Here is a 19,684-nt window from a genome sequence, read left to right as displayed (position 1 = left end):
TCTGCTCTTCATTTTCACAAAACAACAACAGGACCAAAATAATGGGCCAGTTGCCAGTGTGTGATTAATTCTGGACACCTGGTAGCCCATGCAAAAAGTAGAGAATTATATTATTGGAATTAGACACCTGAATTCTGCCAAAATCCCATCTGAGTGTCTGAATCCCTGAGTGGACCTCATCAAGGTGATATGACCATCTGAAATGTCTAGAATATAAGACAAGTACTATTCTTAGAATAACTAAAAAACATCAGGTTCTACCCTCCTGATAAGGAATGTCTCCAGTATGAGATTTTATTTCAATAAAATCTACTGAAATGTCCAAAGTGAAATAGTCTAATTAAAATCAGGACAATGGGAAGAGTTTCCAAGTAGCCAGAAATTTTCATGGCTCAAACTTTATTAAATACATATCAATTATCATTGCAACATATAATTTCAAAGAATGCTGCAACCAGAAAGAAAACTATTGAGAGCAAGGTTATTAGGACAGATAGTAATTATTTGTGTCAGTGCATCATCAGTAGTTTTTCATATAACTATAAATCTGTTTCCTTCTGTTTTATGGAGGTGGAATTATACTGAAAAGTAAAGTACATCTCGATATTGTAGGGAGCACGTGAGACTGAAATTAAACCTTCAGTATCTCTATTTGAAATGTTCACTGTTGTCAAAAATAAAGAGACAAGGAAATAAATTCTTTTCAGCTGTTTGCTCTTAGGGCAGGAAATTTGTCTTTCTATATGCATACACAGTGCAAAGCTCATTTTGGGTGTGACTGTGCTTTTAAAGCTACCATTAATAAGAGTGCAAATAAGCTGTTGGCTAAATTCTTTAGTAATTCTGCTTTAAATTCTAGTTTTGGTCTCTTTACACTTCAAAGGCAATACATTGGTAACACATTTTAAATGTTGTCTTCCTTTAGCTGTTTTCATCTGACCTATTAGGATGTGAAGAAAAGTGTCTGGGTCCCGTCTCTGCTGTGCTCAGTTTAAACTTTCCATGACGACACTATCATTGAGTTAATGTCCATCTGCAGGAACAGAGGAGCTTCTGGGATTAAACCAAGATGGTTGAATCATTGGAATTAGGAAATGGGGTGATGATTGCTCCATTGTTAGATTTACTCTTGTAAATAGTGTGGGTTTGAGTGCTTTGAGTACTATTTTGATACTCAGCCACTAGGTTGTTTGGACTGACACCTTCTTTTTGGATCTGTTCTACTTTCTGTAAGTAATTACTTACAAAATCTGGGTCCCTCTCCCAGTCTGGTTTCTTTTACCAACAGCAAAATCTCTACCCTGAACTGAACACCTTTTTCTCAGAAGAATGTTCTCAAAAATTTCTTTTTCATCTTCAAAATTTTGACGTAAACCTAGCAATGAGAGAATTTCAAAACAACTTGAAAATCCAGAAAGAATCACCGGCTTAATTGCTATAATATTTGTAAACTATGCCTATGGCACAAAGAGTCTAGACTGGATAAATGATCTGGCCCATTTATTTCGCTAATTCTAGTCTAATTTTAATAATAACAGTTCCTCCATTTAAGACTGCATTTCCCAGAGCAACACTGCACATTCCTGCTGGTGGTTGTTAGCAGAGATCATCAATGGCCAAGTGTCCCTGTTCCCAGAGCTCATGAGCACAGCAGGACCAGTGAGCTGCACCACATCTTACGAGAAAATCTCTAGCTCAAGCTGTCTTTTAAACCTTTACAATTTGTCATGAAATGCTTATGGTTAATCTACATGAGGTGAATGCATATGAAAGGATTAGAGACAGCTCGTAGGAAGCTGTCGCCTACAGCCCTGTAGTTTCCTTTGAAAATCACAGCAAAATGTATTTCTGCTAAGTCTGTAATGAAGAGGAGTAGGGCCTCCACATTGCTGGTGTCTTTCCAGTCAAGTACCCAACTCCTCTGTGGCCTTTTTGCATTGTAGCCTTGGAGACAACCGAAAAAATATTACTGAATCCATGCCAAGTGGGAAAACAGGACAAACAGCCTTCCAAGAGCACAGAAAACAAAGCTGGGACAGGAAAATAAACAAGGAGAACGACAGTCCTATTTCATTCTGAAGTGGGGCTTACATAAAATCAATGGTGATAAGATCGCTTTCCAAGTGGAACATGAGAGGGAGAGGAAGAGACTGCGAAAGAAAGAGCATTTATACATTAAATATCTGAATTTGGCTCTTACAGTTATGCTGGAAGCTCCGAAGTTTCCAAGGCATCTTGCAGTGGAGTATACAAATGCCTAAGAAAGAGTAAAGGTGTCTTGGATCAGGCAGCACCCAATATGTTTATACAGCCTTGATGCAAAGGGATGTGTTTATTCAAGCTGCTGGCCAAAATTATATGTGATAGAGTCTGTTAAGGAAAGCAAAGAATGTATTATTTGTAACAGTGGATGTTATATATATATGTATAGAAAAAAATAAGGGATGCTCCCATGGAGGTTGCATCGCAGCCTCACCCTCCCACTCTTCCCAGCACCACGGGTGCCTCCATCCTTGCACATCTGTGGTCATGCTGTGCAACAGGAATCAGAGAGTCAACCTAGCTAAATACCAAATATTTCTTCTTATGAGTTAGATTTCAGCCAGGTGAATTCCCTGAATCACTGGGTGGGAAATACTTTGGAAAATAATAGATTCTTCTAAGAATGTGGCATCTCATTAACTCAAAAAATATATAACTGAAAATTCCATGATCTTATGTGTTTTAAAAGTTGCAGAGTAATATTTCTGGATTCTACAGTGGCTGAGAAAGGCACATTTTTCTAGGCAGAGCCTTCTGGCTCTAAACATTGGAGCTACGTCCCCTTGCTAGATTGAGTTGCATTTCACTATTGAAGTGTAAGTCACGTAAGGGGCTCATTAATCTGCCTCAAGGAATTATTACTGTAATTAAAGTACATTGTTTTGCAGACATTATTCTGAGGTTTTTGTTTTGTAATAAATCTAGAGTTTCTTTGTCTTGCTTTATTTTGTTTCAGTGCATAACAACAACTCACTGTTTTTAATTCCCCAGATCTTTGACGACTTAACACTTTCAAAGCGAAAGTTTTTGTTTGCATAAGTATAAATATTATATGTATACATTTACATACCTCAGAACACACACAAAGAGATGAAAGAGAGTAAAAGGAGAAAATGAGGGGAGCAGAATAAAGGAGAAAAAAAATCAGAAAATACAAGCTTTCCCTGTTTGAGTCACTGCTGCTCTTTGACTCACATTTGTAATGTCTTTAAGGGAGCTTGAGATCGTGGTTCTCAAACAGTACTTGGGAAGATCCAGCTATCTGGCAGATGATTTTGTGGACATTGTGATCCAGTCCCACAGCCAGTGGCCAAGCACCATGGCAGGGTCTTGCAGAACATAGGTTGCCTGAGTCTGGCTCCAAAGGTTGTTTGATTTCTTTTACATTAAGTAAGTGTGGAAATTACCTTTCAACATAAAGGAAAAATAAGGTCTTTAACAAGAACATTTCTGTCACTTTCTTGTCAAACCAAAAAAGGAAGTAGGCGGTATGATTTTCTATTGCCATTTTTCTAGAAATTCTCTTGCAGGTTGGTCCTAAACTGTTTGCATAAATCCCAGGGACTGGATGGATCCTCACCAGCCCCATGGGAAAGAGTTTTGGTTGATCTCGATGGAAGCTATGGGTATAATAAGAAACTAAATGGCTACTCAGCAGATATCAACAATGTGAAGGAGAAAGGATTTTGATGCGGGCTGTATGTAGACATTCAGCTGTGGTGTGGGGAGAATGCTGCTTCACACAGCAGTTCATACTTTATCATGTGGAAACTGAATTATTTTCTTAGGCAAACAAAATCTTGCTGTACTGTCCCTAAGACAGCAGTTTCTCCCACTGGAAAAGTCCACATGCCTCAGCTTTCATTCTTGTGATCTGACCATTTGGCTTTCCTGCTCACGCAATTTGTTTGTTTGATGCTATAACTCAGTAAAAACAGAAATTTCAATAAAGATTCGCAGACTGTGGTCTTGGGAGCCTATTACCCTGCAGTTGCACCAAAGCACTTTGCATCTGAACAAATTTAAAAACAAATATATGAAATAATTTTGTTTTCCGTGATTTAAGCATAGTTTTAAAGAACACTTAGGACCTACTAGCTTTGTGGAAATGTATCAGCTGTTACCCATATTGTTTAGTCTCTATCTGTATTACCCTCTATTTACCATCTGTTCCTTGAATTGAACCTCTGTAATAGATTATGTTTAACATTAATTTAATGAAGAAAAATGGACCTGTAATCATGTTTTTCTAGTAAACTGTTGTCTCAGCTCTATCTTTAGTGTCATTTACAGCAGGTGGGAAATGGCAAGGGATTTTGTGATGGTGCCTCAGCAGCTAAAGTGGGTCATGGTTGGGCCCTCTGGAAGGTCATTTTCTGAACCTGTCAGGATTATCTAGTTCACTGCTGGAGTAACCTGGTCCAATTTGCAACCCAAGGAAAAAATCAGTAGACTACAGCATGTTGGAATTTCTGAATGATGCCATAAAATAATGAATTGCTTGTAGAATTAGTAAGTTAAAAAGGATACACTTATAATGAACGTATCTATAATTTGAAGGTTTCTCTTGGATAAATTCAAAGTTGCATATGAGCGAGTTTAAACGTGTTCACAGCCCAGTGAATATGCAGAAACTGAGTCTATGTTCATCAAGCCAGATCAGATGGTGAGCTGAGACTGATTTCACTCGTGTCTAACTCAACCGTGCTATTATACACACCTTAAAAAGCTGCTCAATCCTATTGACTTCACAGATAGCAATATCAGGGCAAACAGGAGGTCGCATTATACCTGGAACCAAATATCACAAACCAGAATGCTGTACCTGTGGTCCACCACGGTGATTTCGTCTTCCTAACCACCTGTAGACTCCAACAACACGCTCACTTCCATTCCTCTGGCACACACTTGCAGTCATCCTCTGTTCAGTGTCCTTTCCTCAGAGACCTCATTCTGATGTTTGTAGGACTTCAAGACTGGGGAGAGAAAAAAAGAATAACTAAAGCCAAGATGCCGCTGTTATATCGAAGCATCTTCTCCCATATTTCTACCTATTGGGTTCTGCTGTTTAACAGCTCTAGTTAAGCCCTTCAGAGACACCAACCATGGGAATGCTCCACAGCCAATTGCTTCTACTTACATCAGCATTAGGGATATACAGATATAGCAAAATGGTAGCACAATTAAGCTACTTCTACCCAGATTTCTCTTTTACTTTAGGCTTGTGTCCTTCCAGGATCCGTTTTCTTCAGTACCTTTCAGTGTACAGTACCATCCCATTTTACCACCTAAGAGTCACACCTAACAGGACATCAACACCCCATTTTTTCACAAACAATTTCTGGTTTCCATTGTCAGCTTAACACCTTTAATTGGCAGGTCAGTGTGGAATAAAATGGAACAGAAATCCCTGTTACACCACCGTAATGACATCGGTCCTAAATACAGCACTGGGCCACTGACTAAGACCAACCATTTTTCTAGACTGAATACAATTTTTCCTATTCTGTTGTTACTTCTGCGACAAATCCAGACTGAATTCAGTCTCTGAAACCTAGAAGAAGTTTTACTTTATACTCTGATTTCTGGCTGATAATATTTCCAAGAATTAATGAGACCCATCCATGCTCTGCAGTTGAGAAGTCTGCAGCAAGGTAATCCTCACACGAGACACGAAGCCTTAGACCCCAACTTAAAGGAGTTATCTGACTGGTATTTATGCATCAAAATCTCTGGCTCTGAGTTGCTAAATCACATCTCTTTGCATGGGGATACATGATGGGATACAAAGCTAGAGCCGGGTCTCCTGATATATATGCCAGTTTGCTCACAAATCAGGATTCATAATTGCTAGAACCTCCTTCCTCAGGCCCTGGAGGATCATCAGTCACACTAATGGATGATTCCATTACACACAGGCATAATGCTGGAAAAGCTGAATTTACTGTTATTTCATAAAAGCAGAATCCTGTTTCAAAAAATTAAACTGGGTTAAATGTCATGGATCTTAATAGGTTTCCAAAGTTTTAATATGTTACATTCTACTTAGTATGGCATATGTTATAACTTATAAGGATTAGCTCATGTAACTTCTGTCCAAAAAAATCTTCATTTTAAAAAAGAATTTTGTCCGTAGTCAAAGTTGAACTACTTCACCAAACCCTGCAGCGGTTTATGTGATAAAGGATCCCAATCCCTTCCATGTTGCTGTGATCATAGACTGAGCTGGGAGCCTCAGGAAGAACTTTCTTATCTCATGCATATCCCATGCACTGCTAGGAAATGCTGTATTTGTATCATCATCTTCAAGAGAAATAGAGCAATCACTAAGAACTTCCTTCCAGGCTTTTTTTCTGAATGTATAGGAAAGCTTCTGTTAGTTTTACACTGTAAGCCCTTGCCAGAGTACAAAAATACGGAACTGTCATGAGAATATGTCAAAACAACTAATGAATCATTCACTTTTGAGACAATATAGCATATTGCAGCTGCGAAAGATGGAACTATACTGGTCAATCAGTATTTTCAAGTGATGCGTTAAGATTATTCAATTTGAAATAGGTATCTTTGGGTTTTAGCAAAGCAAATGGCAACACATGGATAGTTAACCTATTTGTATCAAATGAAACACCCCAAAACATGGAAACCCTGAATCTATGACCACTTCTATAGAATTCCAGCAAAACACTGCAGCCCCAAGTGCACACACACAGGAGTCTTTTGGAGACTTGAGTGTCATTGAGCCTGGTTTGTACATTGTTTTGGAACAACTTCTGTGCCTCACAGAGAACATACAAACAAAAAAAAAGTAAAAATATACAAATGAATCTCCCAAGAAAATGTCACAATTAAAAATATGACAAAGAATTTCCTTTGTTTGGAAAAGTAAATACAAAGAAAATCTCTGCAAACAAACTTCTTTTAGTGATGATATGAGTTGAGTTAAGTTCACAGAGTCGGTCGTGAGATTCTGAACCATTGCTTCCATTTCAGGAGGAATTATTGGAAGAAATTGCTCATAAACCTGGTGAAGTCTGTTATATTTGACAGGACAACAAGGTCTACAGCTGACTATAGGGTTAAAACACACCACCACCATATCTGCTTATTGCAGTTTCTTCAAGAGAAAACAAGCGCAGCATAGAAAGCTGTAACTATTTACAGATAAATAGGAAGTTCCTGTTATTTCAGATATCGGTCATGCACCCATGGAAGCCACTCTTCCAGGTCACCAGTTAAACTATAACACAAGAGCATCAGCTGGATCTGATGGACGCTGTGAACTCAATTGAGTTCCTTAAGTGTCCAACTTAAGCAGGAGGTTCAGGACACAGCTGTGAAGGTCAAGTCCATCTGGAAGCTTGCTTTCTGCCCAGGGTATTTTTTTCCTATGCTTAATATCCTCTAGTTCCCTGATTTAATCTTGGTACTTTTTTCCAAGAGTACATAATTATTAAACACTGTACGCTTGAATATATCCTAGGAGGATCTAGCAAAAAAAAAAACTAGAGTTTTCTATCAACTTTTTATCTGTGACCAGTAAAGCTGATCTCTAGATGAGTGATGTATGTGGAAAGGAGCTCCTAGAAGATGCCAGTCGCTGCCGCAGTGCCAGCATTTGGGCTGCATGCTGTGCGAATGCAGAACATCTGTTAAAATGCAGAGGAGGTTTTTACCTTGAAATACCTGCAGGGAATGTCTTCACTTTTATTCTGTATTCCTTGCTTTAGCTGAAAAATTTAAAAAAAAAAAAAAAAGACATTTAAAACCTGAATGTAATATAAGGACAGGGGCTTTCCCTGTAAACCTCTGGACTTTTTATATACAAAGGTGTCTGAAAAATTATTTTTTCCTTCACATATTTAATTGGAAATGCTTTGCTTTTTCCAGCCATTTCTTCAAGTCACGTAGCTGTGACCACACTAATGTCCCATTTCTTCTGTATAGCTTGTATTTCAGTACAGCACTGTGAAACAGTAGACTGTAAATCCGGGGAGTACACAGCAAATGTCAAAAGAAGGGATTAAATTGTTAAAACGCACAGAACTGTCTCCTTTATTTTTCTTTCTCTTGGCTTCATTTGTTTGTTCATTTGTTTTTGTTGTTGCTGTTTGTTGTTTTGGTTTGTTTTTTTAATTTAGAGTCAATGAGGGAAGATCCAAAAAGTGGCCAGAGCTAGCAAGAAACCCCAACGCTATTAAAGGGAACATACATAAAGGGCCATTTAAACATGGAGCTTTTAAAATCCTCATGGTTTATATAATAAAATCGAAATGTTTGACTGTTTACTTTCTTACCTGTTTTTCTTTTTCTTCATTTAAAACCACAGCCACTGCGTTCTTTCCCTTGTCTTTCCCTTGATTTCCCATATGGGGGCCTGGTGCCACAGGTACTGTGAATCCTTGCTCCTGAAGACATGCAAATAATAAACTGCATTAAAAGTTGCTTTGGAAAGAGTTCCTAGCAGTTAGCTTCAAATTCTGGGCCTGCTAGCCAAGAACATGGATGCTTTTTGAGTACAGTGGAAATATTTAATTTTAACAGATGAAATAAATGGAACTAAGCATGTAATAAGGATACTATTCAGTACAAACACAGAAGAGATGGTCCAATAAAGATTACCTAATGAGCATTAGATTGCCTCCTCTAGTTACGAAGTGAAAACAAATAGCTCCTAGCAGTATGTGTTAGTAACAGGCCCTCAGGAAATGCCCAAACCCAAACCTTAAGACATCAATCTCCAGTGTAGAAAATTTAATCTTTTATTTACTAGCAATGATGCTACTAGGCACTCCTTGTATGAATATCAAGAAATCATACAGCCTAGTTTTTCACTGTCTTGAAAGAAGTGAAGACAGCCAGGAGAGTACTTCCAGATGTTAAATGAACCCGCCACATTTCACGGATTCAGGGTTTTCTTTTCAAGATCATTTATAGAACTTTGGAAAGAGCACTGGGTATCATGTTAATAAAAGGTAGGGAGGAGCGGTTTATTTTTACAACAAATTAAAGACATGACTTGGGTTTTTTCAATCACTATTAACATCTTTAGTCCAAAAAGGAAATAGCTCTAGGTACCTATAACTAAATAAGTTCCTACCACTATATTAATGGATTTGCACATGTCCTAAACTTGGATGTAGCAAGTTATAAGGCATCCAAACATGCAACTAGGTCTGATGTTATTGTGAAGTTCACAGAATTTATAACTATTTAGGCTACCATGTTCACTGCAATTAACTTTGTGATCCTTTAAGTATTAATTCCCAAACAATAAAAACAATTAGAAAATAGCTGATCAGAAGTATTGTACAAAAGGGATGCCTCTGTGCAGTTGCAGGGAAACACACTAAGGTCACACAACCAGTCTAGCACAAAGCAGGAGCACTAGCCACTGTGTTCTGTTATGATGCTTCATACAGCATTTATCATCTCAAGAAGAACGGAAGATTAAACACAAATGATTGATAATAAGAGAGAGAGGAAGACTAGGAATACCCACATATTAGAATAAGAATATCATAATTTAAGACAAAGTTGAATCAATTCCTTTACTCTGAAGTTGAATTTAGTTTAATGTGAATTGGAAAGAACTATCAACATATTTTATATTTAGCATGGTCTGCATTTTACATCAACAGGCTGTTAATAAGCCAAGTAATTTTGGTTGACTTGATCTTACCTAGTTCTGATTAACTTATATCTTTTATTCAAACATTAACTCACCCAAGGCATGTACTGTTCTTCAAAGATTAATCATGGCATAGATTAGATGAACATGGAATGGATTTAGGATATCAAGTTCTACTAAAGATTATAGGTGTACATTCAACAGCAATGCACCTGCCAAAGGGAACAAAACAGGGAAAATAATACAGAAAACAAACCCTTGCCTGCTTAGTTACACAGCACCATAGTTCTACTGGGTGACAAAGAACTTTTATGACAACTGGCAAGCGACCAGGAATTTTAATGATCACTCTGTGAGATGTCTCCATGGGACAACCATGGTGATTCAAAGCAGGTTCTGCTTCATGAAGTCGGTGGCTGTATAATAAAGTCATCTTCAGGTCCTAATATATAACTTATTCTTGTTAGATAGTGAAAGCAGCTGCATTGTTTATGCACATATTAGTTCTGCTGTACAGGAGCAAAAGTTAGTGCAGGTTCTCACAATGAGAACAGTGAATCATGCTTTTCAAAGCCTCATACACAGCAGGTCAAAGATGCATCTGAAGCTGAGCTTGAATTCTTTTCCTTTCTCCCCTTTTCCCCATGATAACTTTCTTAAAAAATAGCCATCTGGCATCCCATCTGGCTACAAGTCCAATGTCATAGTTTCTGGCCTTGCTTTTCTCTCCAGTACTGTGTTTGTGGAAGAGACAAGAGTCCCTCCTGAAACTTTGAATAACTAACTTGGGCTCTTTTGGAAGTGCTGAAAAAAAACCTAGAACACAAGGATACAAATCAACCTTTTTAGTTATTAATAACTCTGAAAAAAAAAAAAAATTGTGCTGAAGAAAAATGACACCACCTGTTCTTCCCTTCCAGGTGCTTGAACTAATGTAGTTGCTGAGCTTCAGGGATTAAGGGAAGATATGGTATTTGCCTGCTGCTGCTAAATACAGGGTCTTTAGGGATTCCAGAGACCACAAGAAAACATGGAGGAGAGAGGAAACAAATAATTTCTACAGAAAGAAAATCAGTCAGACCATCTTCATAGTTTTCCACTCAAGCAAGAGTGTAATACATGTAAGCCCAGTTGGCTTTTTTTACAAAGAATATTGTTAATATTTCAGCCAAATATTAAGCTTAGTTTAGGAGACAGAAATCAACATAATTTACAAGATAGAGCCCATGCACCTTTATTATATAGCTTCTGACATATAGAAGGGCAGCTGGTGCTGGGCAGGGCACTACAGGACTCCAAGAAATCTATCATTCCTTCTCAAAAGTCAAGCCATTCCTTACACATTGATTTTAATGAAAGGAATTTTATCACCCATTTTCACCTTCTTCACCTGTGAGAGCAGCACCTGATCATCAGCCATTGCCTGTAAATATGTTGATGGTCTCTGTACTGGAAAGATTTTAGCTGAGTGAAATCCTTCAGCTGAGATACAAGAACCCTGTTTGAATGAGACAGGTTATTTTCTCAGCAGTCTGGTGGGAATTTGGCATCCTGCTCTCTTAAACAATAAGAAAAAATCTCAACTCAGATATAAATCTAACAGCACCCAAATATATCACATGCTGGAAAGCCTTTAAGATCACAGCATGAACAGAAGCAGATGAACCAACAGCATCACCAGTCAGGGACACAGTTACAAAAGTCTTGCATTTATACAGCGCTTTAATCAAGAGAGGTTTTACACCACAAAGTGGTGCACAAAGAAAGGTTGTGTGCTTTTGTGAAAAGGGAAAATAGCTCTAGAACTAAATCGATGAGTTTAGGCTGGTTACCACAGTCAATCTCTCCTAAATCCTTTCACCCCACTCCAAGGGTGGGAGTGGGAGGCACAGGACACAGTAGGGTTAGCCAAGATTTCCATTTCTCCCAAGAGGACTGAGATTGCTTCAGCTACAATGACATGGTGTATAGATTTATGCAGCATGTTTGGAATAGCACTTGTGTTAAGTAATATATACTGCTTAATTTATTTTTTTTTTCCTAGCTATACCTATTTAGAGTAAGGAAAAAAAAAACAGCAACAACAAAAATCAAACAACAACCCACAGCACACACTTCAAGTTGTTTGAGATACATTTGCATGAAATTTCTGCATGGTATGTATTAGTCGTGTCTGAGGATCCTGGCTGATCTCTTGTTGTTTAACCTTTTTTAATGTTGCCGTGCACTTCCTAAAGTTACACTGCACCAAGTAAGGAATCAATGGAAATTTGCTGATTTACACCAGCTGTGGATTCATGCAGGCATGTAGTGGAAATATCTTGGTTTTCTTGCAGTGGAGAAAATAAACCCAGCATTTAAATTGATCTCTGTATTATTCATGTTGTCTGTGTGTCTATAGAGCAACATGATGTCCTGTTGCTCTTTCCAGCTTTAAGAAATCAAGAGGTGACTTCAAGGACAAAAAGTCCCTTCTGTCCCTCCAAGAAAAATCATGAGTAGTCAGCTAGTATGGTTTCCCCAGAAATGTTTTTAGAATAATGGATGAAGTGATACAGAATCTGTAGGTAAATTTAAGTTACAAAGTTATAGTTGTATTTATGTAAGTCGAGTTATTTATATCAAGTTTAATACAGCCACAGTTTCAATCACTGTTATTTTAACTTATATATTTAAAAATTAAAGAATTCCTTAGGTTGCCTGCCAGCTGTATCACAGCCACACAGGCTATCGTGCAAGAGATCAGTCATTTAAAATCAGTGCATGACAATGTGTAGGAAAAAGAAATATTCCCACAAATGCAAACATTATGAGGGAAGTGCTTTATATGTTGCAAGCCACATAGTCAGCTGGCTGTTTTAACTGAGACATTCACTTCTCTCTCCATGGTTATAAATAGCTTCATGAAGGGTGCTCTAAACTACCCTAAGAACATCATTTTAATATTCCACAATTCAAATGTTAATTTACACATGGTGAGAGAATATAATGCTAACATTCAGATTTGGAAGCCTCTAAAACCCATATTGTCCTGATGGAAATAATTATGATGAAAGCAAAGCGACAGCAAAACTGACTTCCAAAATCTTGGGTGACACCAGAGGTCACTTATCTCCACCATGCACCAAAGCACAAACTTTCACCTCATTTGCTTAACTTGTTCAGGAAGGCCTCTAGTGTAAAAAATGAACTCCTGCCTTGGTTTCTATGACAGGTCAATTTAGTCTTAGTTTAATACTGCTGAGGAGTTACCTTTCAGACTGATCAGAAGAGCCAGAAAACAGTAGTGAGAGAAAATGTCTGACACAATCCAATTAGTCAGGAGATGCTGTTAAAGGCAAATTTCAATTACGGCTCAATTATTAACTGTGGTCATGTTATCCTAAGATAAATACACTCAGTCTAACACTAGCTGTACTAATTTAGCCTTTACTGAAGAGTCACGATAACAAAGTGTTTAGGCACAAAATGCCCAGAGGAAGCAATGAGAGCCCTTCGCGGCGGCTGAGATGCTCATGGTGAAGACCACAGTGAAGCCAGCATGGTTGCGAACTCTTTCAGCAGCCCTGAGGGCATCACACCAGGGATGAGCCAGGAGTTGACCAGCCCCTTTGGCCCTGGCAATGGTCCCTGTGCATAAAACAGGGGAGAAGTGGACACAAGGCTGTGGTCTGCCTAGAAATATTGTTGTACCAAGATGACCAAGTCTGGGGACACCAGCTCAGTAGGAGTTTCTGGAGCCAACCAACAGAAGAGCCTTGCTTTTCAGGCCCTGATGGGATTTTTCCATCCCTAGGATAAATTTCTGCTCCAAAGCACAGGGACCTGTTCCTCTTGCAAAAGACAGCAGCACGGTGCCCAGGCAAGAGGTCCCAAGCTTTGAGCAAATTTAAGTGCAGAGGCAAGTTTACAGATGGGTTTGAGAAAACATTAATGAAGTGGGAAAGGTTTGAGAATGACAGCTCATTTTTAGTGTTAGGAGAGGAAAGAAGGTCCTACTGTGCTCTGACTGTTGAATATAAGAAAGCTGATAATGAGGAGGCAAAAGAAAAATCTACTGGGATCATAGAAAAGGGAAAACTCTTCCAGAACTACAAACCTGGGTTAACGGGCAGTGTGGCTTATACTACAGACCTGAGCTTTTGTCTTCCAAAGGAGTGACCAGAGAGCAAAGCCAGGCATGAGGAATTTAACATGTAAATAACTGAAAAATGTAGTGGATTTCAGAACAGCTGAGGATTTACATCTCCAAGTGAGTGAATGGGATCACAGATGCTCAGCACTTGGACAGCCAGGCGCTGTGTCTGCCGTGATCTGAGTAGCTCCAGCCGGGGAGGAATCTGGTACCGCTCTGAGAGGATCTAAAACAGGCTGATTACTGCTAATTGTTCCACTTCCCACCATATTATCTCCATATGTTTTTGACAGAAGGCTGCACAAGGCTTATTCCACTTGGGGTGTGTAATGGACCTGAAACAGCTGAATCACAGTCCTGGATTATTTAAATGTGACTTAGAACATAGGGAATTTTTAAATTATTTCCTTGGAAAGTTCAAGGTAACTGAGTATCCAAAGAAACTTCAGTATCTGCTCTCATGTGTAATCAGTCACACAAAAATACATGCAAAGTTTGGATCAGATAACTCCAGAATGCTGAAAACGCCGGCCAGCTAAACTGCACCGAGACAAACAATGGGCATCTCTTTTTCTATTTGCTCCTTGGAACTTATTTCTCCTCTATTTGACAAAATTACATAATCTCAGTAAATCATCATCAACCAAGCATCTAATTACTTTCTGAAGACCCCATGATTCTGCCTTTTTGCTGATCTCTAAGAATTCTATTTCTGTTGCAAAGGACTTGAACCTGGAAATCTCTAATTCTTGGTGTTTTCCAGAACTAATTATTACAAATAAGAATGGTTATTTGAGAAATACATAGCATTGGAGAAATGCTGAGTATTTGAGAGTTATCCTGCTACTGTTTTACAAAATCTAATCTAAAATGCATCTAATGCATTTACAAAACCAGCTTTGGTAAACTGGTGTTGAAAAGGACATTTGTGATGCTGAGATACACAAAACATTCTGACATCATTCAACTGAAATATGTCACTTACATTCTGTCTCAAACCTGAAAGGTTTGCTGGCATAATGTTATTGGTTAGGAAGACAGAAGAGAAATCCCTGCCTAACCAGCACAGCTCAGCTAACGAACAACCTAAAATCAATGTGTTCATTGCACTAAACCCCACACTTTTGGCAGTTTAATTTATTTCCTTTGAGGGTCATGTATACAGGGATATTATTTTGCCATTTTAAGTTCCATCTCGCTGAGCAATACTGCTGATAAGCTTAATTGATATACCCTTTGTCATTTATTGTGATGTGAAGGCACAACAGCAAAGAATGCTTCCAATCAAAAAAAACCCTCATGTGCTGTTAAATAACAACTCCTTAATCTGAACAGTTACAATAAATTTAGTTTAGTTTAGCCTGAGATTTTTAGCTATTCAAATGAGAAGCCCAGCTGAGAAATGGCAAATGATAAATCTTACCCACAGTTTCTCCACCAGACTGACTGTAAACTCAAAAAAACCCAAATAATGGTAAGTAGGTGACAAAATGGCTCCTTTGGTTTCATTAAATGACCAAAGGTGTATAAACAAACATTGATTTAGCAAAAAAAAAAAAAGAAAAATAAATTCAGGAGTGCAGACATATTCCTATATAATGACCACACAGGGATAGCAAGACCAACAACAACAATAGCAACCAACAAGAAATTCTACGTGGTAGAGAAGATAACTTGAATCAGAAGACTAAGATGGAAGTTCCTACACAGCAGCAGAAATCCATTTCATGGTCACGGTCAACCCTCTTACAGCATTTTCTTCCACTGTCGCTATTCTGTGACATTATACTTAAACTTGGTTCTAGAGAAGTCCTGTTGGGTCTGTCATAAATTTGGATTACAGTACCTGCTATGCAGACAAGTTTTCTAGTTCGATCAGCCATGGGAGTCAACGGGATCAATTGTTGTCAATGCACCTTCTGTCACCAGCTTCTCAGAAATGGATACGGCTCCACGTCCTAAAGTTCGTCAGGTAGCAAGAAAATTAAATTATTTTGAAGTGGCATCTTTAGTTCAGTTAAAGTTTTTATGGGTTGGAGAGTTAAAATTGATAGATGATTTTGTCTTGTGTGGTCAATTAATAATGCAGCATTTGCTTCTGAAAACACAGTATTTTTCATTTTAAAAATAATTAATTCTAATAGTACAGAGGTGTTCTAGATCATGTCATCCCTTTGTATGAAATCTGATGCGTTGTATTTGCGAAGTAATATCAAACAAAGATATCAAAAAATCGGTTCCTGGGTTCTATTTTCTGTTTAAAAAACAATCTAACACAAAGTAAAGACTTTCTTTGCACAGTTTCTCTTAATTAATGTGATCTCTTTAGAGGAGACAGAAATATTACTTTACAGTTCTTGTTAACAGAGGTTCTCTTTGTTTCAGTGATGTCTCCATTTTATTATTTATATATATTTTAGAGTTCTAAACAAGTATCAGCACATCACATAAATTAAGAAGATTAAATAGGGACAGCACTAAAAAAAAGTAAGCCAGGCTTAACCCTGGTGTAAAGGATGAATTAAACACAATGACATCAAACAGGAACAGGAAACTTTGAAAAAGCAGTAGGTGATTATTGTCTCTTAATTTATGAGAAGGATTAGAGAGTAAATGCTTGAAGAGAGCACACAGAATAGAATACGTGCTTTTCACTACAGAATAATTATGCCATGTAAGACAAGGACACCCTCTGCCTACTCATCTTAGCGCAAAGCACTCACCTCTGGCCACAGGAAGCCTAAAAACTTCTGATCATTACATAGTAATGAGAAATTCAGCACTCCCAATAAATCACTTCAACTTGCCTCTTTTGTTCAAAATTGTGTTCCCTTGTCCTTCTCTTTATTATTAACTTCAACTCCACGGTGCATTACCATATTTAACATCAAGGACTTACAACCTGTACTCCATCACCCTCAGAGCTGACAAAGGTGGGATGAAAGCTGCCCATTGCCCATGTTCTGCCTTGGTGATTTCCATCTATATGGTTAAAGCTGTAACTAGAGATTGATGTGATCCAGCCTGACCTCTTTCCAACCTGTCTCAGCAGCTCCTGTCTTCATATGGCCCCTTCTGACATTTCTTGACTTATATATGTAATGTACAGCTAGACTGTCTTCTTTTTCCACTTCCAAAAAGATTAAAATGAGAATGAGGCGAGCGTGATAGCTTAAAGACAATATCTGTGATATTTTGAAACACGTCAGAACATTAGAAAATCACCAGGAATTTGAGATTATCATTCTAGAACTTGCTATATTCAAGAATTTGAAAAGAACCCATCACAAGAAACAGCCACAGCTGTATCACTGGGAAGACACACATATATATTTTTTCATTTTTTAATAAATAAATAAGTTAAAATAATAATGATAATGATAATTAATTAATTATTATCCACCTTTGAGACACAAGCCATCTCCTGAAACAGCCCAAAAGATCTTGTAGATCCTGAACTAAGCTTTCTTGTAACTACTAGCAGAAAATTTTAATGGCAGAAGGTACCACGTCTTGGCATCTCTGTGGCTGTAGTTGGCTTCAAACTAAATATCTCATATAAGAAAATGAAAAGCATCACAGAAATTCCATGCCTTGATCAAAAATGAAGATGATAGCTGCTTTCTTTTATTCTGGCAATGTATTAGATAGTATTAAAAACACATTTCTATCTATTAATTGCAAAGTGACATTCTTGTTTTCTTTTTTCATTTTTTGATTAATTGAGGCTTCTGGGATTATTTCAAGAAACAAAGGAAAATTGATTTTTCCATTTATTTATATCATCCTTCAGTTTTCAACAACACATTCAGACCACTAACTGAAATGTTTTGCATGACCACATCAAATCCATGCATTTTCAAAAACTACTGCAAATATCTTACTCTTGTCTCAGCATGCCTGAAACAGTATATGTAAAAAATCTCCTTGAAAGAGGGGAAAATCACAGCAAGGAAAGAAAAAAAAAAAAAGGGAGAGATAGAAATGACATATTACCAATGAAAAATGCTACTAAGAAGAAATATGTTTTTGCTTGGCACAAATAAGAGGCTTCTTTTTCATTGCCAAAGTAAAGTCAGATTACTTTTCAGAGTTATGCAAACCTCAAAGTTTTGCCTGGAGGAGATCCTGAAAGAGAATTTGAGGAAGGTTCATTCCAACTCCTGCTGTTTGATCCACAAAGGAGAAATGCTGCTGGCATTAGCTCAGCACGCCCGGGGCTGCTCTTGGCCTGTCAGCCCTGAAAGAAGAGAAGTGTTGCTGGTAGGGAAAAAGGCAAGTGGTCTCCATGCGTGACTTCCAGTGAGCCCCAGACACAGGTTGTTAGAAAACTGAACCTCCACCAAACAGGATCCAAAATCCACTATGAAGTTAGTTGGCTATATCAATGCCACTGTCATCTTTACTATTGATTTTGTATTTCAGCTCCAGTTACAGATCAGAATCCTTTCGTGCATTTGATAAACGTAACAAAAACATCAGTTTCTGTGCAAAGAGATAGAAATTACCTTTCCTTTTACAGTTCCAGTTTTTATTACCAGCATGACATGCTTTTGAACAGCAACAGGACATGTTTTGTTTGCTTGGCATTCCAGTACTTCACTGTGTGACACCAGGCAAGGTGGAAAAGATGCTTCTGGCACTTGCAGAACTTGTACCGTGCTATAACTTGTCTGCAGGAAAGGAGCAGGACCTGAGCCTGCAGGGACGTCCTGTATTAATGGTCCATCAATCCAAAAAGAGCAATCACTTATCTGTCAGACAAGATGAATTTCAAAAACATTTTAAGTAGCTTCTCTGCTTACCGATAGCACAATGAGCACAAAGTCGCCATTTTCTGCAGTCTTCTAAACCAAAGTAAGTCCACTGCACTTAAAGGAGGAGAGCGGCCATTAAAGTTTCAGGATTATGTTAATACAACATTAGTGTTCCTTAAGCAAAACTACATTTTCCCAGAGCACTGTCTGCTGTAACTCTTTCTTCTCCCTGACAGAGTGGATCTCTATCTCATAACTGACTACAATTTGAGAACAATATCCTGAATGTAAGAAGACAAAGAAATTGTTTAATCCTCTTATTTCCTTTTCATCATGCTTTTAGAATTACTACTCTTTTCTGATTTGCCTTTGTTGTGGGGTATAGCACCAACTGTAACATCGCCTACAGTCACATCATCCCAGGAGTGAGGGTAAAAAGAGATCCATTACTGCTGGTGTATTTAATGCACCTCTGCCATCTGAGACATTAGTCTCTGGACTGAAAAATCAGTAGCATTTTACTGGACACAGATCCATAGCACTGCACACCTTTCTGCAATACAACAGAAGTGGGAACATAGAATAGAATATAACAATATTACAATATTGCAATATAACAGAAGTCTACCTGAGAGGGCAAGCTTTGAGAAGAAAAATTCTCTCTCTCCTGTAGGACAGTAAAATGATTTGAACAAATCATAATATGTGACTTGGACCCATGTCTTAGAATGGGAGACAGACACACACCCTGTCTTCTCTCTTCTTGCTTACAATAAAATATCCATGTAGAACCATATGTGAGTTTTCCCTATGAAAACAACCTGTGGAAGAAAACTTCAAATAGTTAGACATTTGATCTCTTTTCTTAAACCCCCCTAAAATCCCAGAGTTTGTAAATGTCCCCTTAGCCTCAGATGGTCTCATTAGGCTTTTCAATTTTGTAGTTTTCATATTATTCCAACAAAAGGAGATCTTTTGCTGAGGAAAAAGATGTAAAATAGCAGAAGCTTAATGATGTAACCGCGCTTTCGTGAAAAGCAAACCTGCAAAAATTGCATCCTGGGGTTCTCTATTTCTTACCTTACAGTTATTTCTAGATTAAACCTATCCAATTTAGCA

This window comes from Patagioenas fasciata, chromosome 8 (assembly GCF_037038585.1).
Source record: "Patagioenas fasciata isolate bPatFas1 chromosome 8, bPatFas1.hap1, whole genome shotgun sequence".
Taxonomy (NCBI): Eukaryota; Metazoa; Chordata; class Aves; order Columbiformes; family Columbidae; genus Patagioenas; species Patagioenas fasciata.
This window is presented reverse-complemented; position numbering follows the sequence as displayed.